Source organism: Prionailurus viverrinus, chromosome F2 (assembly GCF_022837055.1).
Source record: "Prionailurus viverrinus isolate Anna chromosome F2, UM_Priviv_1.0, whole genome shotgun sequence".
Taxonomy (NCBI): Eukaryota; Metazoa; Chordata; class Mammalia; order Carnivora; family Felidae; genus Prionailurus; species Prionailurus viverrinus.
In genome coordinates this window covers 20,948,014-20,974,579 of record NC_062578.1, presented here as the reverse complement: position 1 = coordinate 20,974,579, position 26,566 = coordinate 20,948,014, and positions in this window count along the sequence as shown.

Here is a 26,566-nt window from a genome sequence, read left to right as displayed (position 1 = left end):
TAGTGATATTTTTTGTGAATCTGATTCCAAAGGCAAGGGAAACAAAAGCAAAAATACACAAATGGAATTACATCAAACAAAAAGTTTCTGCACACAAAAGAGACCATTATCAAAACCAAAAGGCAAACTACTGAATGGGAGATTTTTGCAAATCATATATCTGACAAGGATATAATATTGAAAATATATAAAGAACTCACACAACTCAACAACAACCAACAACCTGATTAAAAAATGGGCAGAAAAGCTGAATAGACATTTTTCCAGAGTGGACATATAGATAGCTAACAGACACATGACAAAATCTTCAACATCACTAATTATTAAGGAAATGAAAATCAAAACCACAAAGAAATATTACCTCACACCAGTTAGAATAACTATTATCTAGAAGAAATAATAGGGGTTAGAGAAGATGTAGAGAAAGGGAACTCTTGTACACTGTTGATAGGAATGTAAATTGGTACAGCCAATATGGAAAACAGTATGGAGATTCCTCAAAAAAATTAATACTAGAACTATCGTATGATCTAGCTCTTCCACTTCTGGGTATTTATACAAAGAATTAAAAATGCTAATCTAAAAAGAGATATGTATCCCTATACTCAATGCAGCATTATTTATAATAGCCAAGGGTTGGAAACAAACTAAATGCCCATCAATAAATTAGTGGAAAAAGATGTGGAATATAGAATGGAATACTATTCAGCCACACACATACAAAAAAATCATTTATGGCAACATGGATGGACCTTGAAGGTGTTATGCTAAGTTAAATAAGCCAGATGGAGAAAGACAACATGATTTCACTCATATATGAAAACTAAATAAGCACAAAAAACAAAAGAATAAATAAAACAAAACAAAATCAAACTCATACATACAGAAAACAGAATGGGAGTTACCAAAGTGGAAGAGGGGAGGAAGAGTGGGTGAAATGAAAGAAGGGGGTCAACTGTATGGTGATGGATGATAACTAAACTTTTAGTGGTGATTCCTTTGTCTTATATATGTATGTCAAATTATAATGTACACCTGAAACATAATGTTATGTAACAATTTTACCTCAATATATAAAAAAGAAAAGAAAAAATCTATTAGAATAAACGAGTTTAGCAAGGTTGCAGGATACAAGTTCAATAAAAATCAGTTATAACCTGGCAATGAACAATCTGAAAATGAAATGAAGAAAACAAATTCATTTGCAAAAGCATCAAAAGATACCAAAATATTTAGGCATAATTTTTTTTAATTTATTTATTTATTTTGAAAGAGGGAGAGCACTTGCATGTGTTAGAGAGGGAGGGGCAGAGAGAGAAAGGGAAAGAGAGAATCCCAAGCAGGCTCTGTGCTGTCAGCATAGAGCCTGACCTGGGGCTTGATCTCACCAACAGTGAGATCATGACCTGAGCCAAAACCAAGAGTTGGGTGCTCAACTGACTGAGCCATCCAGGCACCCCTAGATATAATTCAACATAAGAAGTATAAGAATTATACTTAAAAGAAATTAAAGAAATAAATATGTGGCAGATACACATCCTGTGTTCATTGAATGGAGCATTTAATATTGTTAAAATACCAATACTTCCCAAATTGATCCAGAGATTCAACGCAATCACTTTTAAAATTCCAATTGCCTTTTTCTTTCATAGAAATACAGAGCTGATCCTAAAATTCATATGGAATTACAAGGGATCCAGAATAGACAAAACAATCTTGAAAAAGAAGGGCAAAGTTGGGAGATTCACACTTTTTTATTTCAAATTCTACTACAAAGCTGCAGTAATCAAGACAGTGTGATACTGGTATAAAGACAGATATATAGATCGAAGGAATAGAGTTGGCATTCCACAAGTAAACACATGCACTTTTAGATAGAGGTACCAAGATCATTCAATGGGGAAAGGATAATCTGTTCAGCAAATGGTGCTGGGACAACTGGATATCAACATGCAAAAACATTAATTTGATCCCATACCTCACACCATACACAAAATTAGCTAAAAATGAATCAAAGACCTAAATCTAAAAGGCGAAACTATAAAACTCTTAAAAGAAAACATAAGTTTAAGTCTTAATGACCTTGGATCAAGCATGGTTTCTTATCTATGACACCAAAAATACAAGCAATCAAAGAAAAAAACATTACATGACTTCTTCAAAATTAAAAACTAGTATGTATCAAAGAATAATGAAAGACATCCACAGAATGGGAAGTGAAAGTGAAGAGACATCCACAGAATGGGAGAACATATTGTAAGTCATATATCTGATAAAGGTCTAGTATCCAGAATATATAAAGAACACAACTCAACAATAAAAAGACAACCCAATTTAAAAATAGGAAAAAATTTTCAACAGATATTTTTTCAAAGAAGATACACAGTGACCAACAAGCACATGAAAAGATGCTAACCACCATTACTCAGTAAGGAAATGCAAATCAAAACCACAATGAGATACCATTTCACACACACTAGAATGGCTATATTAAAAAAAATTATTAGCGAGGATGTGGAGAAGTTGAAGCCCTCAAATACTGCTGATGGAATTGTAAAATGGTACAGCTGTTGTTCAATCAGTTTGACATCTCTAAAAAAGTTAAACATAGAATTATATAACCCAGTGTATTCATTTCATAGGGCTTCCAAAACAAATTACCATAAGCTGGATGACTTAAAACAATAGAAATTTATTCCTTTACAGATCCGAAGCCTAGAAATTCTAAATTAGTGTGTGATTTCAGACCACACCCCTTCCAAAGATTCTAGAGAAGAATCCTTCCTTGTCTTTTCTAGCTTCTGGTAGTTGCCAGCAATCCCTAGCTTTCTTGGCTTGGAGTTGCATCACTTCAATTTCTACTTCTGTCTTCACATGGCTGTCTTCTCTCTGTGTGTGTCTGTCTCTCTGTCCAAATTTGTCTCTTCTTATAAGGACATCCATCACTGGATTAGAGTTCATCTGAACCCAGTATGACTTCATCTTAATTTGATTATACCTACAAAGATCCTAATTTGAAATACAGTCATATCACAGGTCCTAAAGGTTAGGACTACAACACATCTTTGGGAAGATACAATTTAACCCACAATACTTAGAAATTCCACTATAAAGTATATACCCAAAAAACATTAATAACAGATGCTCAAACAATGTCTTGTGCATGAGCACTCCCAGGAGTATTTTTCATAATAGTAGAACATGGAAACAATCCAAATATCTGTCAACTAATAAGAGAATAAATAAATGTGGTATATACATACAATGGAAAGCTATTCAACCAGGAAAAGGAATGAAGTACTGAAATAGGATATCCCTGGATAAATCTTGAAAACATTATGTTAAGTGAAAGAAGCCAGGCACAAATGGCCATATATATATATGATTTCATTTATATGAAATGTTCAGAATAAGCAATTCCATAGAGACAGAAAGTAAGTAGTGGTTGCAGGGGATGGGGGAAGGGGAAAATTAGTAACTACTAATGGTTATGAGGTTCTTTTGGTTCTGACGTAAGTGTTGTGGAACTGGATAATAGTTGTACAACATTGTGAAAATACAAAAAATGATTGAAGTGAATACTTTAAAATGATGAATTTTCTGATATGTGGATATCTCAATATAAAAAATAAATTTTAAAAAATATTTGCAAATGTGCAACTGTTAATGCTCATCTATAATGAGATTTTATAGATTTTTACCTTTGAAAATGTCTTTCACACAGGTACTACAAACTACTGATATCAATCCATAATTATCTGATTTTAATTGAGTATATTTATCATTATACATTTGCAACATAGTCCAAAATATGCTGCTGGGAAAAAAAATGTCTGCTACAAATTTGTGTAGGAAAAAAGATCTCATTTCTTTTTTTAACTTTCAAAATAGAGAAAGTATATAAAATAGCTTGACATTACTTGTGATTCAAGCAACAAAAATCAAGATGACTTTGCCTTGGTACAAGTTACATAAGTGCTGTTTTCCTTGTAATTTTAGGTTGAACTCATTAATACATTTTATTAAGTTGCAGCAAAAGCCAATTTCGAAAGCTACTTGGTGCTTGATAATAGTAATTCAAAGACATTCTTCTCTTTCAGAAAAATTTCAATCTTGGCTCTGGGCTCAAAAAAATCACAATAAAACATTACCACTGCTAAGTCATTGAATTGTTATGTGAAAGAGCAAACGAGGATATTTCACTTCTGTTTCTGACAAAAATTCACAGAACTCATGATGGTTAAGTCCACAAGAGTGAATGAACTCCACTGTTAACACTACTGGTTCAATAACAAATGACAGATTGAAATATTTCTTGCAAAGTACCACTGAATAACCAAATAAACATCTTTTGTTTTCAAATGCTTTGTTAATTTGTTCAACAAAATCTTTCCTGCTTCACACATATTTTTACTACTATCAGTTGTAATACATTTTAGCAGATATCATCTTCAGGTTGTACTATATTAGCATTTTCATAACTTATTTAAAAATATTCTCACCTGTAGCTGTTCCATACAGACTATTCATAGGGCTAATACTTTATCATTTCAAACTTGGTATTTAATCTTGGAATAAGTAAAAACGATTGAGAAATATTAATAACATTTTCACCTCATCAAGAGTCAAGGAAAACCACTTGAAATAATTTGCCTTCTTTTTTAACTGATTACTGATGTTACTATTAATATATTAATATCCTCAAATCTTTGAGAAATTGCTTTTGCCAAAAGATTAATAATCTGAAATGTTTTCTCTAGACACACTTTTTCTTCAACTGCTACAAACATGATTTAATTAATTCAGCATCAGAAATCCTTGCTTGGCTAACAAATGGGCCACTCGAAAACTGACTCTGGTTGCAGCTTCATTTTTTATTTTTGGAATGAAATTTTGCCATGATGAGATATTCCACAATGAATTTTCTAATTTTTTCTGTTTCTTTCCTATGAGTCAGGAATATTGTGATAGTCTGATAATGTCCATGTATTTTTCATTCTTTCAGCAGAGGTATGGTGTCACTGCATAATAAATACAATGCTTTACCATCTGGTTTGTTAAGAAAATAATCTAAACTCCATTGTGCTTTATAAGCATTATATTCAAAGTCTGCTCTTCCCTTCTTTTCTTGTTACGACATGATGGGAATGCACTGGAAATTAAAATGAAATATAATGTAATTGTACGGTGATGTATGGTACACAAAATGCTGTCAAATTATAACTGCATCGTTGCAATTTATAGTTCACTGAGCAGCAGAAGTCAATGAGACCACCACATATGGTCTCTATAACAACTACTCCATTCTTCTATCGTAGAGCAGTAGCAGCCATAGACAATACATAAATGAATAAATGTAGCTATGCTTTGAAAAAAGTTATGGACACTAAAATGCGAATTTCATATCATACTCATAAGTCAAGATATATTGTTATTTTGACTTTTTCAACCATTTAAAAATGTAAAAACTGCACCTGGCTGGCTCACTCAGTAAGCATGCAACACTTGACCTCAAAATTGTGAGTTTGAGCCCATGATAGGCATTGAGTTAACTTAAAATGTGAAAATCATTCTTACCCACACAAATGAGTACAAGTAAAATTGGAAATCTTAATAAGGTTTGTGGATTCTGTCAATGTCAGTATCTTTGTTGAGATATTAAATTGTATCCTTTTTACCATCCTTCTTACCATCCGGAGAAATTAGGGAAAGTGTTCATGGATACCTTGCTACATTTTGTTACAATCGCACATGAATCTATATTTACCTCAAAAATTTCAATTAAAATAATTGAAATAATACAAAAACAATCAGCAGGCCAGATTTGGACTCCAGGTCACAGTTGGCTGATTCCTGGGTTAGGCTAAAATTTCTTAAAGATAAAACAAAAAGGACACTTCTTTAAAAAATAAATTGACTGCTAAAAATAAATAAATTGACTAATTGTACTTCATCAAAATTAAAAACTTCTACTCTTTAAAAGACTCTGATAAGGAGAGGAAGATGGCAAAATAGGAGGAGCCCTAAGCTCATCTTGTCTCACCAACACAACTAGATAACTATCAAATCATCCTAAGTACCACCAAAATCGACCTGAAAACTGACAGAACTCCACAACTGAAAGGAGAGAAGAGACCACATTGAAGGTAGGAAGTGTGGAGACATGGTTTAGGGGATAAATGGATCAAAGGTGCTGCAGAGGGGAGGGAGCCATGGTCACAGAGAAGGGCAAGAGAGAGAGGAGCATACAGGGGAACACAGGAGGACATTTTCCAAAGCCATTGGCTTAGAAAATAAAAGGGGCTGAATTTTGTGGGTTCTTGCAACCAGCAGGGCTTAAAGCCTGGAGTTTTAAAGGTCATCAGGCTTGGCTGGGATATAGCCTGGAGGGCACTTCCCTGCTTCTGGAGAGAAGACAGGTAAACAACCTGAGCTGGGGGGGTGTGTGGTTCACAGTGTGGGAACAGCATCAGAAGAATTCCTGAGGCACACACAGGGGAGATTAGTAGCTCTACTCTGAGCATGTCCCTGAGAGGCAGCATTCATGGAGACACCTCTGCAGGAACAAAGAGTGGCTGGCAACATTTCAGCCCTCACCTCTCAGCACAAACATAGAACCACCCAAATGAAGCAGCACAGCACCGACATGGGCTGACTAACTTGCTGCTTAGATCAAGCCCCACAACCCTACACTCTGGCAGGACTGCCCTTCTCAGTCAAGTTTGCCTCAGTCCCAGCGTGGTGGGCCCCTTCCTTAGTAGACCAGCACAAACTCCTGCCCACACCACATCTCTCAACCAGAGAGTTCTGCAGGACCTCAGTTCTGGTGGAGTTGGTGTCAGATCTCATTTCACAGGCAGACCAGAGCCCTAAAACCTAGTTAAAACTTGCCACATTCAGGCCAGGGATCAAACACTTCCCACAACAGGCAAAGAGAGCCTCTGCAGATAATTGGCCTGAAGGACAGAGCAGCCAAAACACAAGAGCAGAGTACATACAGCTCACACCAGAGACATTCCTTGAAGTGCCATGCCCTGGGCACTATATGACCTCTTCTTCATAAGGCCATTACTTTCAGGAGCAGGAGACATGCAGAGACTTAGATAAAATGCCAAGATGGAGGAATTTATACCAAATGAAAGAACAAGACAAGGCCATGGCCAGAGATCTAAGCAAAACAAATATAAGTAACATGCCTGATGGAGAATTTAAAGCAAACATCATAAGGATACTCACCAGGCTTGAGAAAAGAATAAAAGAAATCATTGAGACCTTTACCAGAGAGATAAAAGAGTAAAAAAAAGAATCAATCAGATGGAGAATGCAATGAACAAGTTTGGAAACAAGCTTCATGCAATGAACAGCAGGCTGGAAAAAGCAGAAGAATGAAGTAGATATGTCTCCTCAAGCAAGGGCAACAAAGGCAAAAATAAACTATTGGGACTACATGAAAGAAAGAAAGAAAGAAAGAAAGAAAGAAAGAAAGAAAGAAAGAAAGAGGAAGAAAGAAAAGAGAAAGAGAAAGTGAGAAAGAAAGGAAGGAAGGAAGGAAGAAAAGAAAAATGGAGAGGGAGGGAGGGAGGAAGGGAGGGAGGGAGGGAGGGAGGGAGGGAGGGAGGAAGGAAGGAAGGAAGGAAGGAAGGAAGGAAGGAGCATACAGTCTGAAAGAAAAAGGTAAAACTGTCTTAATTTGCAAAAGAAATTACTGTGTAAATAGAAAATGTTAAGAAATCTATGAAGAAAAAGCGACTAGAATTAAGTGAATTTAGCAAGTTTATAGGATACAAGATCAATACAAAAAAATCCGTGTATTTATATATATCTTAGCATGAACAATTGGAGAAATTGAGAAAATAATATCATTTGCATTAGCATGAAAAATTAAATATGTACATTGAAATTACAAAATTACTGAGCAAAAATGAAGACCCACACAATGAGAAAATATTGGGAAACTCAATAGGCTTAAGATATAAGATATAAATCATCCCTGGGGTGCCTAGGTGGCTCAGTCAGTTAAGCGTCCGACTTCGGCTCAGGTCATGATCTCACAGTTCGTGGGTTCGAGCCCCGCAACGGGCTCTGTGCTGACAGCTAGGAGCCTGGAACCTGCTTCTGATTCTGTGTCTCCCTCTCTCTCTGCCCCTCACCTGCTCACGCCCTATCTCTCAAAAATAAATAAATGTAAAAACAAGATATAAATCATCCCTCCCTAAATTGATCCAAAGATTCAATGCAATCCTAATTAAACCCCAGGAGGCTTCTTTATAAAGGCCGACAGGTTAATTATAATATTTATATGGAAAATCAAAAGACCTAGAATAGTGAAAACAGTTTTGAAGAAGGACAAAGTTGTAGAACTTACACTACTTATTTCAATACTTACAGCTTATTTCAATACTTATAGCTACAGTTATCAGAACATTATGAATTGACCTTAGGACAACAAATAGAACAGGCTAAACCAGTGGCTATGGGCATATGTATGTATGTATGTATATGATGTATATGTATATATATACATATACATATATGTACGTGTGTGTGTGTGTGTATATATATATATATATATGCACACACAGTCAATTCATTATTTATAAGGGTGCTAAGATAATTCAATGGGGAAAGGACAGTCTTTTCAACAAATTTTGCTGGAACAACTAGAAAGCCATATGGAAAAAAAATTAAATTCAATCCTTACCTCATACCACACATAAGAATCACCCAAAATGGCTCACAGAATTAAAGTGCAGATTATAGAGCTTCTAGAAGAAAACACAGGAGAAAATCTTTGAGACTTTGGAGTAGCAAATATTGACTTGCTTTTGCCCCCCCCCAAAAAAATGTGAATGGATATGAAGGGGCAGATTTAAGTGCCAGGGTATGATATAACATGTTCCTTTTCTCATGTAATCATGAAAGCATCTGTCAAAATGCAAAGTGCAGAGATCCTTTGTGGATGCATAGCATGAGTGAGACTTAAACCTTTGTTATGTTAAACCACTGATATTTGGGCATTCTTTGCTACTGAAGCATATTCTAGACCAGTCAGTAATAAATGTTTTGGTTATACAGTTCATATGCTATTTTTCTTAGAAATGTAAGATCTTATTGGCACTTTTAATCTATAAATCTGGCAAATCATCAGTTGAGAACTTCAATCAAGCATGATATTGGAGGTAAGACTTCAATAAAGAAAAATGCTGTTAAAGGTGACTTGGGAAAAGAAAAAAAAATAGAAAAGTATTATTAAAAGAACACCAAGAGAAAAGTATGAAATCATTTCTAATAAACCACTGCTCTAGATTTTAAATCTCCATACTTTTATTCTACATAAAGATGACTCTGTACCAATAGCTGAGTTCTGTTTTCTAACTAAATCTTACCAAGATTGCAAAGAAATGAAGACACCATTGCAACCAACTGGCTCAGGGGCTAATTAAATAGCTGGACTTCATGCTGGACTTTAATTCCAAATATTACAATCACACACTCATTTTGTCCATTCATTGTCTTTGTAGGTAGCAAATAGATCAATGTTTTTGACTCTGAACACTTCTCTTTTTAAAAAAATTTTTTTTAACGTTTATTTATTTTTGAGACAGAGAGAGACACAGCATGAACGGGGGAGGGTCAGAGAGAGAGGGAGACACAGAATTGGAAGCAGGCTCCAGGCTCTGAGCCATCAGCCCAGAGCCCGACGCCGGGCTCGACGCCGGGCTCGACGCCGGGCTCGACGCCGGGCTCGACGCCGGGCTCGACGCCGGGCTCGACGCCGGGCTCGACGCCGGGCTCGACGCCGGGCTCGACGCCGGGCTCGAACTCACGGACCGCGAGATCGTGACCTGAGCTGAAGTCGGACGCTCAACCGACTGAGCCACCCAGGCGCCCCTCTTTTTTAACTGACAAATGGAAGTTAGAAATGGTATGCCAACATTTCACCATGGAGCTATCAATTTCTTTCCTGGAGTCTGATCCACACACATTCCAAAAGATTAACACACAAAATTTAATCCAAGCATTTCTTCCTTTTCTCAAAACGCACAAGTTGAGTCCATTTTACAACAATCGGGATCATCCAATTTTGCATGTGGAGTTTGTTAAGTGCTACGCCAAAAGAAAAGTCAGCCTGATGGGAAGAAAAAAAGCTGTGTTCCTCTATGACCATGGCCAGTAGATTGCATTCAGTTAACTTCTTTCAGGTATAATCCATCATTGACAGAGCCAATTTGTTAACACATGTTCTCTGCTGAATTAGGCCATAGCCCTGTTGCCCTGCATACCATTATATCCATAGACATGCCAAATAATACTCCTTTTTCAGTCGGGCAACCTTAATTAAAAATCCCTCAATGACACTTATAAACTGTTTACCTCACCATATCTGTTGGTTAGATCTGTTTATAACCACTCAAAGAACATTTCTGAGCACTCAGTAATCACAATATTGGGGCTTTTTACAAAGTAACAAGACCTCTCTCATAGTACAATAACTATACAGTAAGTTCATCACAAAAATGCATTTCCCTTACATGTATAAATAACCTTATACCTTAATATTTTCATGATCTATTAATTTCCTATCCAGCCTATGGACACAGCATTGAAAAAAATCAATTCTCAAAATAATTATTCAACTGGAACCAACATTTTTTGTCCTTGCCATCAAAATTCTTTGTTTCATATCAAAATATTCCCCTTTACTGGATACCTGGCTAGAAATGGGGAAAACTAAAAGATTTTTCAAGTCCTAATAAGCAAAGACTTACAACTCATAAATTAGAAATCAAAGGACTAATTTTGCTGTTCATCTTTACACAGATCTTTTTATATTTTAAAAATATTTGTATGAATAAAAAGAAAGAGTCATCATGGTATTTCAGCATGATATTATGAGGAGATATCACAATTCAGAATATTTGCAGTCCATCAAATGAAATCTTACACAGCATACATTATTAAACTCCTATCAGTGTCATAAACATTATAGGATTCCTGGCTTGTTAGCTTATGGAGGTTGTGATAACCAAAGCATTTCATGGTGTTTTAAACTAGAGCACATTGCCAAGAAATCTGTTTCTCCCCACTATCCCTGCCTATTATTAAACTGGGCCATCCAAAATCCTTTCGGGGTCAACACAAGTTGAAATTCAAATCATTAGGTTCCTTTGTCATGGAGTATTATCCTAAGCATAAAACACTAAAAAGAGATATACATCATTTCCTTTGTGTTCTCTTTTACGAGTCTTTTGTTCAGAGATCAGCAAAGATCTATACAGACATCAAACATACCTTAAGTATTTACAGTGTTCCAATTATCATGCTACAGTCTAAGGTTGCAAAAGTGATTAAGGCACAGTCCTGGTCTCAAGTTGCTTACAGTCTAATAAAGAAAACATCCTTTAATTACACAAAAATAGAGGGATTTTCGTGGTGTTATTGTATTAACTTTCTGATATATAAGTGTAAGTTTGGTAGTTAGCCAGACCATCTTAAATAAAATCTAACTATAAAAGTGTTCAATGGTACATTATACATGGCAAACAAAACATTTTTATTTTGTATATTTTATTTTGTTTACCTAAAGCCCATTTAGGAAATTTTCTTGGGTTTTTTTTATAAGCCAATTTTTTTTTTTTTAAGACTGGCAAAGATCTGTAAATATCCACAATTATCTTTTTGCCAGGTCCTAAACAATTCATGCTACGGCAGGACTGGTTCATCTGCTTCACCCAATTCCCAGAAAACAGGGCTTGACAAGTGTGAGTGGGTTCTCTGAAGGTCTACTCACAGGACACCATTAGTGGAACACACAGCCAAGGAACATTTTAGGTACTACCAGCCTTCTATCAATGGGTATAGGCCACATTTTCTTCTGAGATAGTCTCACCTTATCTTCATTTATAGGCCAATATCATATTCAAGCCAGATTAACTCAGAGTCACTTGATCTATATATAACAAGCATAATACTTTTTATAGTGTATCAACAGCTTTCCTCTTTTATATACCACAAAACATCATAAATTATCTATCTTCTTTGAAATTGGGTGAGGAGATTAGGATTGTGGCAGCATTAAAATAAGTAGAAATAAAAATTAGTAATCACTTAGACCACAACATAGAATTTTCAAGTCAATCTTGTCAAGTCAATGAGGATAAGAAATAGTCTTGAAAGCAGGCTTTGTAGGAGAGAAAAGGATTTTCTAAATTCCTTGAGGTCCCTGTTTAACAAATGAAAATGCATATCTGACTCCATCACAGATTTTTCTATAAAAGAAGTCCATCCACTCTCACCACTTTTATTCAACATAGTACTGAAAGTCCTAGCCACAATAATTAGATGACAAAAAGATATAAAAGTCATCCAAATTGGTAAGGAAGAAGTAAAACTTTCAAATTTGCAAATGATATGATACTACATATAAAAAAACCCTAAAGCAACAAAAAAACTCCTAGAAATGATCGATGAATTCAGTAAATTTGCTAGATACAAAATCAATGTACAGATATCTGTGGCATTCCTATATATAAATATTGAAGCAGCAGAAAGTGAAATTAAGAAAACAATCTCCCTTAAAATAAATAAAACAATCACATTTACAATTGTACCAAAAAGAACAAAATACCTAGGAAAAAACTTTAACCAAAGAGGTGAAAACCTCTTTTTCAGGTGTACTATAAAAACTATAAAATATCAATGAAATAAATTCAAGACAATGCAAAGAAATGGAAAGATATCTTCATGGATTAGAAGAATAAATATTGTGAAAATGTCTATACTACCCAAAGCAATCTACAGATTTAATGCAATCTGTGTCAAAATACCAACAGCATTTTTCACACAACTAGAAAAAACAATCCTAAAATTTGTATGGAACCACAAAAGACCTCAAAAAGTCAAAGCAATCTTGAAAAAAGAAGAACAAAACTAGAGGAATCACAATTCCAGACTTCAAGCTATATTTTCAAAGTTGTAATAATCAAAACAGTATGGTACTGGCATAAAAATAGACATGTAGATCAATAGAACAGAATAGAAAATCCCGAAATAAACCCACAATTATATGGTCAATTAATCTTTGACAAAGGAGGAAAGAATATGCAATGGGAAAAAAATAGTCTCTTCAACAAATAGTGTTGGGAAAACTAGACTGCTACATGCAAAGAATGAAACCACACCACTTTGTTACACCATTCACAAAAATAAAGTCAAAATGGATTAAAGACCTAAATGTGTGACCTGAAACCATAAAAATCCCATAGAAGAGCACAGGCAGTACTTTCTCTGACACTGGCCATAGGAACATTTATCTATATAAGTCTCCTCAAGGGAAAACAAAAACAAAAGCAAACTCTTGGGACTACATCAAAATAAAAAGCTTCTTCGTAGTGAAGAAAACAACAAAACTAAAAGGCAACCTACTGAATGGGAGAAAATATTTGCAAATGACATATCCAGTATAGGGTTAGTGTCCAAAATATATAAAGAACTAATACAACTCAATACCCCAGAAAAACAAATAATCCGATTAAAAATGGTTAGAGAACATGAATAGACATCTCTCCAAAGAAGACATACAAATAGCTAAAAGACACATGAGAAGGGGCTCAACATTACTCATCATCAGGTAAACACAAATCAAAACTGCAATGAAATATCACCTCACATCTGTCAGAATGGCTAAAATCAAAACCACAAGAAACAACAAGTGTTTGATGAGGATGTGGAGAAAAAGGAACCCTCTTACACTGTTGGTGGGAATGCAAACAGATGCAGCCACTGTGGAAAACAGTATGGAGATTCCTTAAAAAAATTAAAAATAGAACTACCCTAAGATCCAGTCATTGCACTACTGGATATTTACCTAAAACACGAAAACACTAATTCCGGGGCACCTGGGTGGCTCAGTCAGTTAAGCGTCCAACTTTGGCTCAGGTCATGATCTCAAGGTTCATGAGTTCAAGCCCCATGGTGGGCTCTGCACTGACAGCTCAGAGTATGGAATCTCTCTCTCTCTCTCTCTCTCTCTCTCTCAAAAATAAAATTAAAACATTAAAAAAAACACTAAATCAAAGGGATACATGCACCCTGATGCTCATTGCAGTGTTATTTACAACAGCCAAATTACGGAAGTAGCCCACATGTCCATCGATATATGAATGGATAAGGAAGATATGGTACACACACATGCACACACACACACACACACACACTGGAATACTATTCAGTCATTAAAAAAGAATGAAATCTTGCTATTTGTAATGACATGGATGGAGCTAGAGAATATAATGCTAAGCGAAATAAGTCAGAGAAAGACAAATATCATATGATTTCACTCATACGTGGAATTTAAAAATCAAACAAGCAAAAGGAAAATAAAAAAGAGAGAGGTGTGCCTCAGTTAGTTAAGCGTGGGACTCTTGATTTTGGCTCAGGTCATGATCTTACAGTCGTGAAATCTGGGCCCACGTCCAGCTCGATGCTGGGCAGGGAGCCTACTTAAGATTTTCTCCCTCTCCCTCTGCCCCTCCCCAGCATGTGTTCTCTCTCTCTCTCTCTCTCTCTCTCTCTCAAAAAAAAAAAAAAAAACCCAAAAAACAGAGAGAGAGACAAAGCAAGAAATACACTCTTATCTATGGAAAACAAACCAATAGTTACCAGAGGGGAGGTACATGAAGGGATGGGTTAAATAGGTTTGGGGATTAAGGAATGCACTTGTGGTGATAAGCACCAGGTGATGTATGGAATTGCTGAATCACTATATTGTACTGAAATATAACACTGTATGTTAACTAATTGGAATTAAAATAAATACTTACAATGGTTAAAATCCTAAATTCTATGTTATGTATATTATGTAACAATAAAAAAGGTAGTAACTAGTAAGTATTAAAACAATGCTTCATATGGTGTTTTGTAACAATGCACCCTACAAAAAGTCTCCAAGGGATACAAGCTGTATACATTACAGATCTTAGTTACCGATGTGAATTTCCAACAGAAACAGATGAATCTGTTAATGGGAATACAAGTAAAACAGCTAAAATATTGAAAATAAAGATCAATAATTATCTCCTCATCAGAAGCCTTAACAATTTACAGACTGGATTGAGGGCAGTGTACATTTTGTTCTTACTTAGATGTACACTGAATAAGAAGAGATAAAAATATGTTGTAACAAAATTTGAAATAGCTAAAGAATGATACCTTTTAAAGATATACTAGTTTCACAACTAAATATTTTTAAAAGTCACTATGTTTATTCTGTAATAACTACCTCAACAAGTAAATATTAAAATATATATCTGAAAGTAAAAATATGAAATAATATGGTGAATACAAGCAAGTTAGAACACTAAGTCCTCTAAAGAGTTAAAATAAGCTGTAGTCTGTGAGCGGTCACCCTCTAGAACTGTGTCTTCATAAATTTGAATCATTTATAGAGTGTTTTTGATGATAGGCAATTCTTTGTTGAAAGTTAAGTGCTCTTTTATATGAATAAATAAAGAAGGCTTTGGTTTGAGCTAATACATTATTTTGACAAATGTTTATTGGAAACCCAATTATGGGTTCATAAATCAGGGTTCATTGTGGCCCATCAGGTGAGCTCACCAATGCCACCAGATGTCATGGCACATACCGATAGGATAATTAAAACAAGCCCATGGAATGCTGTCCTTCTCCTACACAATGACAGTAGGGAAGACAGAGGAAGAAATAGCTTATTATCTTTAAATTACTAAAAAATAATAAAAGCTTATTATCTTTAAATTAGTAAAGATGTCATAACCATACCTTAAAGGAAAAAGAAACACATTGCTTTCTATTTACTGCTGGATTAAAATAACAAGGTCAAGAATGATACATGATCTCTCAGACAGTTGATTCCTCATAATAAAAAGGGAAAAAAATCATCTGCATATATCCCCTGTCTGAACTATGTCCTTAGAAGAACTGTTCTTTTTTTATTTTTATTCTTCCCTTCCTTATCTTCCATCCCCCTTTTAAATAAGTTATTTCCTGAAGAAGTGAGTCTTATTAATAAGGCCTAGTGTACCGGGACCAGTATAGCACAATTCAGCAATATATTGCATGGATCTGAGTTGTATGAAAAATTCTATGATAAAAGCTCACATTCTTCATTGCCAAAAAAGAAAACAGTCGACAAGAAAATTCTGGCAAAACCACAAACTCATTGCAACTGAAAATCGGTAAGACTCTTAACTCTAAAGACTTGTCAATGTCCCTCTATAGGCCAAATGTACCAACCATGAAAAGGTAGGGGAATGCGGTATGGAATGAAAGCACAATTTGTGTATTGTAACCAAGAGGAAGAAATTTTCTTGACATTAGACTGTCTAAACCTAGTGAAAGATGTAGAAAAATCAGATTTGAGTGACTAGCATGACAAATAAAATAAAATCTAAGAATTCTGCCTCTTAATATTACAAATTTGTTATAATTATCTCTAACCATTATAAATCTTTCCTTGTTATAAGTGTTTTAATGACTCAGTTTTATTTTCTATGTGGGTATTTTTTCCTTTATAGAAAGAACAACACATACAATAAAAGATATTTGACTATATTCTGTGATGGAAACAGAAATTTTATGCTTTCTCATACAATACAGCTAAAAAGGGCTTCTGCCCTTTTTGTTCACACACCACGACTTAGCAGTACAAAACGAAGGATCTCTGCCTGTCACAGGTTGCTGGACAGACCTCTGCATAATTCATCCCAAACAATTGCAAGTAATGCAGGCCAACACATCAGAGTTCTGCCACTAGACCAGCCAGACAGCTCCACATGAAGTGCCAGCTGAGTCAGGCCACAAATACAGAACACTGCCATTACTATATAACTGCACTGCTCAAGCCCGCTGGCTTGGCTATTGCTGATAATACAAACAAGAGGGTAAAGGACAACTGAAAATGCAAGGTGTTAAGCCACTCCAATCTTAAACCCAAGAAACCGTGTCACCAAGACTGACTTTTAAAAAGGCAATGTCTAAATGTAACTGTTATTTGTGAAAGACAAAAAAATGTCACCATCGTGTCACAGGAAAAGTGTTTAGAAAGAACGGAACTGGGAGCTGGGTCTCCAAGCACCCTTGATTTCAAACTATCTGGACAGTTTTGTATAAGGAAGAGCTCTATTTAAATGGTGCCTAAACAGCCCTGAATTCTCATAATGAATTAAGAGACTTTCTTATTGGCTTGAGTTGAATGAATCTTCATAATGTCAGGTTAGTGGACAGTTGTCAAGAGCAACAGACCGCTATGAAAGCGGCCTAACAGCACAAAGAGCTCCACTGACTCATTCCCAAACTGGACAGGATTATTAAAAAGCAAGCAACTGAAGCCTCTGGAAATGGTCCTGTGGGTAAACAGCAAATGAAGAAAAACATCTTTTCGATAAAACCTAAGAAATTTCTTATAAGATAAGTGACAGTCTGTGGCATTTGAATGAAGACCACTTCTTCCACCCCACACCCAGCACAGTGAGGCAGACACTTCATTCAAGACTGCTGTGGCAGGGAGCTCCTCCCTCTGTCCCCTGTTCTCTCCCAGAGAGAGAGAGCTTTCTTTCTGGAAGCTAGCAAGATTTCAGTGCTTCTCATCTTGCACCCGGCTGCCCATTGCTGGGGATAAGTCCCAGGCAAGTACAGTCACGAGGTGGGAGCTCTCTTCTTTCACCCAACTCCCACTTGTGGAACTGAGGTTCCTATGGTGGTATGTCACCCAAACAGAACCTGTCATTGTCCCCACTCCCAGCTCCAGAGCCCTTAGCCCACAGATTTTGCCTAGGGGAGAAGCAGCCATAAAACAGATAGTTCCTGATATTTTCGCAAAGCAATTGACTTCGTCTGCAATAGAGCTTTGGAGAAGTTTAACCTAAGAGCACTCTTGAGAACAGTAACCTGGGTGGCTCAGTCAGTTGAGCGACTCTGGCTTAGGTAATGATCTCACGGTTTGTGAGTTCAAGCCCCACATCAGGCTCACAGAGCTGTCAGCACAGAGCCCTCTTCGGATCCCCTGTCCCTCTCTCTCTACCTCTCCCTTGCTTGTGCTCTCTCAAAAATAAATAAAACCTAAAAAAAAAAAAAAGAAAGGAAGGAAGGAATGAAGAAAGAGAAAGAAAGAAAGAAAGAAAGAAAGAAAGAAAGAAAGAAAGAAAGAAAGAAAGAACAGAACAGCGGAGGCTATGGTAAAAGGCCATTGAGAAGAGATTCGTGTATGTAAAGAAGAAAAGGCCTAGACTGTGGCCTGGCTACTAATTTAGAGAACTGGGGAAGTAGAGAGCCCTCTTTGGGTCAGGACAAATATCACCCTGATCTCAGAAATGATTCTGTCCAAAGAGCCACAGTCTGATTGGATTCATTTGTAGATGAATGTATGCCCCAGGACATTTTTGTAAAAAAAAGAGTAACAGGCAGCAATTACAGGAGTTTTAACAGCTGAGTACAGTCAGGGAAAGAGTGGAAAAGAGCCCTACCACTGCTGCTGTCATCCCAAAGTGATGGTGGGCACACCTAAAGCTGTGCCTCCCTGAGGAGCAACATCAGATTCATAACCTTGGGGGGGTGAGGAGGTGGGTGGGGAAAGCAGGGAATAGATTTCACTAAAATGATCCAGCCAATCACTAAACAAATAAATAGGCAAGTAACAATAACAAGCCCCAGAATGAGGGAACACTGCCCAGGGTTACTACAATATATTGTCTAAAAAGGCCATAAAATTACCATATCAATAATACCAATAAAAATTAAGAAGCATGCAAAGAAATAGAAAAGTATGACCCATACCTCAGAAAAAATAAAAGCAGGCAACAGAAACTTCTTGTGAAAGCAACCGGAGGTCTGATATAACAGAAAAATATTTCAAAATAGCCATTATAATTATGTTCACAGAACTAAAGAAAACCATGTTTTAAGAAGTAAAGCAATGGGGCTCCTGGGTGGCTCAGTCAGTTAGGCGTCTGACTTTGGCTCAGGTCATGATCTCACGGTTCGTGGGTTCGAGCCCCACATTGGGCTCTGTGCTGATGGCTCAGAGCCTGGAGCCTGTTTCCGATTCTGTGTCTCCCTCTCTCTCTGCCCCTCCCCCGTTCATGCTCTGTCTCTCTCTGTCCCAAAAATAAATAAACGTTGAAAAAAAATTAAAAAAAAAAAAAGAAGTAAAGGAAGGTATATTGACAATATTGTACCAAAAAGAAAATATCAAAAAGAGATAAAAATTACTTAGGCATGAGTGGCTCAGTTGGTTAAGCAACTGTCTCTTGATTTTGGCTCAGGTCATGATCACACAGTTCATGGGTTCGAGCCCCATCACGGGCTCTTTTCTGACAGCATGGAGCCTGCTTGAGATTTCTCTCTCCTTCTCTCTCTGACCCTCCCTCACTCATTTGTTCTCTCTCTCTCTCTCAAAACAGATAAATAAATAAATAAGTTTTTAAAAATTACTGTTTTTTCCAATATGAAATTTATTGTCAAATTGGTTTCCATACAACACCCAGTGCTCATCCCAAAAGGTGCCCTCCTCAATACCCATACCCACCCTCCCCTCACTCCCACCCCCCATCAACCCTCAGTCTGTTCTCGTTTTTAAGAGTCTCTTATGCTTTGGCTCTCTCTCCCACTCTAACCTCTTTTTTTTTTTTTCCTTCGCCTCCCCCATAGGTTTCTGTTAAGTTTCTCAGGATCCACATAAGAGTGAAAACATATGGTATCTGTCTTTCTCTGTATGGCTTATTTCACTTAGCATCACACTCTCCAGTTCCATCCATGTTGCTACAAAGGGCCATATTTCGTTCTTTCTCATTGCCACGTAGTACTCCATTGTGTATATAAACCACAATTTCTTTATTCATTCATCAGTTGATGGACATTTAGGCTCTTTCCATAATTTGGCTATTGTTGAGAGTGCTGCTATAAACATTGGGGTACAAATGCCCCTATGCATCAGTACTCCTGTATCCCTTGGGTAAATTCCTACCAGTGCTACTGCTGGGTCATAGGGTAGGTCTATTTTTAATTTTCTGAGGAACCTCCACACTGTTTTCTAGAGTGGCTGCACCAATTTGCATTCCCATCAACAGTGCAAGAGGGTTCCCGTTTCTCCACATCCTCGCCAGCATCTATAGTCTCTTGATTTGTTCATTTTGGCCACCCTGACTGGCATGAGGTGATATCTGAGTGTGGTTTTGATTTGTATTTCCCTGATGAGGAGCGATGTTGAGCATCTTTTCATGTGCCTGTTGGCCATCCGGATGTCTTCTTTAGAGAAGTGTCTATTCATGTTTTCTGCCCATTTCTTCACTGGGTTATTTGTTTTTCGGGTGTGGAATTTTGGTGAGCTCTTTATAGATTTTGGATACTAGCCCTTTGTCCGATATGTCATTTGCAAATATCTTTTCCCATTCCATTGGTTGCCTTTTAGTTTTGTTGGTTGTTTCCTTTGCTGTGCAGAAGCTTTTTATCTTCATAAGGTCCCAGTAATTCATTTTTGCTTTTAATTCCCTTGCCTTTGGGGATGTGTCAAGTAAGAGATTGCTACGACTGAGGTCAGAGAGGTCTTTTCCTGCTTTCTCCTCTAGGGTTTTGATGGTTTCCTGTCTCACATTCAGGTCCTTTATCCATTTTGAGTTTATTTTTGGGAATGGTGTAAAAAAGTGGTCTAGTTTCAACCTTCTGCATGTTGCTGTCCAGTTCTCCCAGCACCATTTGTTAAAGAGACTGTCTTTTTGCATTGGATGTTCTTTCCTGCTTTGTCAAAGATTAGTTGGCCATACTTCTGTGGGTCTAGTTCTGGGGTTTCTATTCTATTCCATTGGTCTAGGTGCCTCTTTTTGTGCCAATACCATGCTGTCTTGATGGTTACAGCTTTGTGGTAGAGGCTAAAGTCTGGGATTGTGATGTCTCCTGCTTTGGTATTCTTCTTCAAAATTACTTTGGCTATTCGGGGCCTTTTGTGGTTCCATATGAATTTTAGGATTGCTTGTTCTAGTTTCAAGAAGAAAGCTGGTGCAATTTTGATTGGGATTGCATTGAATGTGTAGATAGCTTTGAGTAGTGTTGACATTTTGACAATATTTATTCTTCCAATCCATGAGCACAGAATGTTTTTCCATTTCTTTATATCTTCTTCAATTATCTTCATAAGCTTTCTGTAGTTTTCTGCATACAGATCTTTTACATCTTTGGTTAGATTTATCCTAGGTATTTTATGCTTCTTGGTGCAATTGTGAATGGGATCAGTTTCTTTATTTGTCTTTCTGTTGCTTCATTATTAGTGTATAAGAATGCAACTGACTTCTGTACATTGATTTTGAATCCTGCAACTTTGCTGAATTCATGTATCAGTTTTAGCAGACTTTTGGTGGAGTCTGTTGGATTTTCCATGTATAATATCATGTCATCTGCAAAAAGTGAAAGCTTGACTTCATCTTTGCCAATTTTGATGCCTTTGATTTCCTTTTGTTGTCTGATAGCTGATGCTAGCACTTCCGACACTATGTTAAACAACAGCGGTGAAAGTGGACATCCCTGTTGTGTTCCTGATCTCAGGGAAAAAGCTCTCAGTTTTTCCCCATTGAGAATGATGTTAGCTGTGGGCTTTTCATAAATGGCTTTTATGATGTTTAAGTGTGTTCCTTCTATGCCGACTTTCTCGAGGGTTTTTATTAAGAAAGGGTGCTGGATTTTTGTCAAAGGCTTTTTCTGCATCGATTGACAGGATCATATGGTTCTTATCTTTTTTTTATTAATGTGATGTATCACGTTGATTGATTTGCAGATGTTGAACCAGCCCTGCATCCCAGGAATGAATCCCACTTGATCATGGTGAATAATTCTTTTTATATGCCGTTGAATTCGATTTGCTAGTATCTTATTGAGAATTTTTGCATCCATATTCATCAGGGATATTGGCCTGTAGTTCTCTTTTTTTTTCCTGGGTCTCTGTCTGGTTTAGGAATCAAAGTAATACTGGCTTCATAGAATGAGTCTGGAAGTTTTCCTTCCCTTTCTATTTCTTGGAATAGCTTGAGAAGGATAGGTATTATCTCTGCTTTAAACGTATGGTAGAACTCCCCTGGGGAGCAATCTGGTCCTGGACTCTTATTTGTTGGGAGATTTTTGATAACTGATTCAATTTCTTCGCTGGTTATGGGTCTGTTCAAGCTTTCTATTTCCTCCTGATTGAGTTTTGGAAGAGTGTGGGTGTTTAGGAATTTGTCCATTTCTTTCAGGTTGTCCAATTTGTTGTTATATATTTTTTCATAGTATTTCCTGATAATTGCTTGTATCTCTGAGGGATTGGTTGTAATAATTCCATTTTCATTCATGATTTTATCTATTTGGGTCATCTCCCTTTTCTTTTTGAGAAGCCTGGCTAGAGGTTTATCAATTTTGTTTATTTTTTCAAAAAACCAAATCTTGGTTTCGTTGATCTGCTATACAGTTTTTTTAGATTCTATATTGTTTATTTCTGATCTGATCTTTATTATTTCTCTTCTTCTGCTGGGTTTAGGCTGCCTTTGCTGTTCTGCTTCTAGTTCCTTTAGGTGTGCTGTTAGATTTTGTATTTGGGATTTTTCTTGTTTCTTGAGATAGGCCTGGATTGCAATGTATTTTCCTCTCAGGACTGCCTTTGCTGCATCCCAAAGCGTTTGGATTGTTGTCTTTTCATTTTCATTTGTTTCCATATATTTTTTAATTTCTTCTCTAATTGCCTGGTTGACCCATTCATTCTTTACTAGGGTGTTCTTTAACCTCCATGCTTTTGGAGGTTTTCCAGACTTTTTCCTGTGGTTGATTTCAAGCTTCATAGCATTGTGGTCTGAAGGTATGCATGGTATGATCTCAATTCTTGTATACTTATGAAGGGCTGTTTTGTGACCTAGTATGTAATCTATCTTGGAGAATGTTCCATGTGCACTCGAGAAGAAAGTATATTCTGTTGCTTTTGGGTGCAGAGTTCTAAATATATCTGTCAAGTCCATCTGATCCAATGTATCATGTAGGGCCCTTGTTTCTTTATTGACCGTGTGTCTAGATGATCTGTCCATTTCTGTAAGTGGAGTGTTAAAGTCCCCTGCAATTACCACATTGTTATCAATAAGGTTGCTTATGTTTGTGAGTAATTGTTTTATATATTTGGGGGCTCCTGTATTCGGCGCATACACATTTATAATGTTAGCTCTTCCTGATGGATAGGCCCTGTGATTATTATATAATGCCCTTCTTCATCTCTTGTTACAGCCTTTAATTTAAAGTCTAGTTTGTCTGATATAAGTATGGCTACTCCAGCTTTCTTTTGACTTCCAGTAGCATGATAAATAGTTCTCCATCCCCTCACTTTCAACACTTTCAATCTGAAGGTGTCCTCAGGTCTAAAATGAGTCTCTTGTAGACAGCAAATAGATGGGTCTTGTTTTTTTATACATTCTGATACCCTATGTCTTTTGGTTGGCGCATTTAGTCCATTTACATTCAGTGTTATTATAGAAAGATACGGGTTTAGAGTCATTGTGATGTCTGTAGGTTTCATGCTTGTAGTGATGTCTCTGGTACTTTGTCTCACAGGATCCCCCTTAGGATCTCTTGTAGGGCTGGTTTAGTGGTGACGAATTCCTTCAGTTTTTGTTTGTTTGGGAAGACCTTTATCTCTCCTTCTATTCTAAATGACAGACTTGCTGGATAGAGGATTCTTGGCTGCATATTTTTTCTGTTCATCACATTGAAGATTTCCTGCCATTCCTTTCTGGCCTGCCAAGTTTCAGTAGAGAGATCGGTCACGAGTCTTACAGGTCTCCCTTTATATGTTAGAGCACGTTTATCCCTAGCTGCTTTCAGAATTTTCTCTTTATCCTTGTAGTTTGCCAGTTTCACTCTGATATGTCGTGCAGAAGATCGATTCAAGTTATGACTGAAGGGAGTTCTCTGTGCCTCCTGGATTTCAATGCCTTTTTCCTTCCCCAGATCAGGGAAGTTCTCAGCTATGATTTGTTCAAGTACACCTTCAGCACCTTTCCTTCTCTCTTCCTCCTCTGGAATACCAATTATGCGTAGATTATTTCTCTTTAATGCATCACTTCGTTCTCTAATTTTCCCCTTAAACGCCTGGATTTTTTTATCTCTCTTTTTCTCACCTTCTTCTTTTCCATAACTTTATCATCTAGTTCACCTATTCTCTCCTCTGCCTCTTCAATCCGAGCCGTGGTCATTTCCATTTTATTTTGCATCTCGTTAATAGCATTTTTCAGCTCCTCCTGACTAGTCCTTAGTCCCTTGATCTCTGTAGCAAGAGATTCTCTGCTGTCCTCTATACTGCTTTCAAGCCCAGCGATTAATTTTATGACTATTATCCTAAATTCACTTTCTGTTATATTGTTTAAATCCTTTTTGATCAGTTCGTTAGCTGTTGTTATTTCCTGGAGATTCTTTTGAGGGGAATTCTTCCGTTTGGTCATTTTGGATAGTCCCTGGAGTGGTGTGGACCTTCAGGGCACTTCCCCTCTGCTGTGATGTATAACTGGAGTTGGTGGGCGGCCGCAGTCAGACCTGATGTCTGCCTCCAGCCCACCGCTGGGGCCACAGTCAGACTGGTGTGTGCCTTCTCTTCCCCTCTCCTAGGGGCGGGATTCACTGTGGGGTGGCGTGGCCCATCTGGGCTACTTGCACACTGCCAGGCTTGTGGTGCTGGCGATCTGGTGTATTAGCTGGGGTGGGTAGGCAAGGTGCACGGGGGCAAGAGGGGCAGGCTTAGATCGCTTCTCCTTAGGTGATCCACTTCAGGAGGGGCCCTGTGGCAGCGGGAGGGAGTCAGACCCACTGCCGGAGGGGCAGCTCCACAGAAGCACAGCGTTGGGTGTTTGCAGGGAGCAAGCAAGTTCCCTGGCAGGAACCGGTTCCCTTTGGGATTTTGGCTGGGGGATGGGTGAGGGAGATGGCGCTGCTGAGCGGCCTTTGTTCCCCGCCAAACTGAGCTCTGTCATCCGGGGCTCAGCAGCTCTCCCTCCCGTTGTCCTCCAGCCTTCCCGCTTTCCGAGCAGAGCTGTTAACTTATGACCTCCCAGATGCTAAGTCCCGCTTGCTGTCGGAACACACTCCCTCCAGTCCCTCTGCTTTTGCAAGCCAGACGCGGGGGCTCTGCTTGGCCGATGGGCCTCCCCTCTGCCTTGGCTCCCTCCCACCAGTCCGTGTAGTGCGCACCGCCTCGTCGCCCTTCCTACCCTCTTCCGTGGGCCTCTTGTCTGCTCTCTGTTCCAGAGACTCCGCTCTGCTAGTCTTCTGGCGGTTTTCCGGGTTATTTAGGCAGGTGTAGGTGGAATCTAAGTGATCAGGAGGACGCGCTGTGAGCCCTGCGTCCTCCTACACTGCCATCTTCCCTCCTCCTTCAAAACTTACTTTTAAAAAAGAACCAAATGGAAATCCTGGAGTTAAAAATGCAATATCTGAAACAAAAATTTACAAGAAGGGGATCAACGGTAGATTTGAGCTGGCAGAAGAAGGTATTGGTAAACTTGAAGATAGATTGAGGGAGATTATGGGAACTAAAGAACAGAAGAGGAAAAAGAATGAAGAAAAATAAACAGCCTCAGAGAAATGTGAGACATCGCTAAGCACAACAACATACAGATAAAGGCAGTACCTGGAAAGAAGAAAGGAAAAATCCATGATCAAGTGAATTTTTCCCAGGAATTCAAGATTGGTTTAGCATCTGAAAATCAACTAACACAGTACATCATATCAATAGAACAAAAAACAAAAGTCATCAATGATCATCTCAATCACAAAAGAATCTCAAGAGATTTTGAAAAAACCCATCACCCCTTCATGATTAAAAAAACATTAAATAAACCAGGCATAGAATGGGATTTCTTCAACTTCATAAAGGGCATCTATGAAAAACCCACAGCTAACATTATAATTTATGGTGAAAGACTGAAAGCTTTCCTTCTAAGATGAAGAACAACACAAAGATGTCTGTTCTCACCACTTCTGTTCAACACTGTACTGGAAATTCTAGCCAAGGGAGCTAAATATGAAAAAGAAACAAAAGACATCCAGATAGGAAGGGAACAAATAAAACTATCTCTACTTGCAGGTGATACGCCCTTGTATAATTGAAAATCATAAGGTCCCACTAAAAAGTTATTAGAACTAATAAATAAGTTTAACAAGTTTGTAGGACATAAGATCAATACACAAAAAAACAGTCGTATTTCTATACATTGGCAACAATCTGAAAATGAAATCAAGAAAATCATTTCATTCACAATAGCAACAAGAAGATAAAATACTTAGGAATAATTTGATAAAAAGCAGTGTAAAATTCATACTCTGAAAAGCATAAAACACTGTTGAAAGAAATTAAAGATCTAAATAAATGGAAAAACATCTCACATTCATGTACTGGAAGATTTAACTCTGTTAAGATAGTATTAGTTTCCAACTAATCTATAGATTTAACACATTCCCTATTAGAATCCCAGCCAATTTCTTTATATAAATTAACAAACTGATTCTAAAATTTATATGGAATTGCAAAGGATCAGAA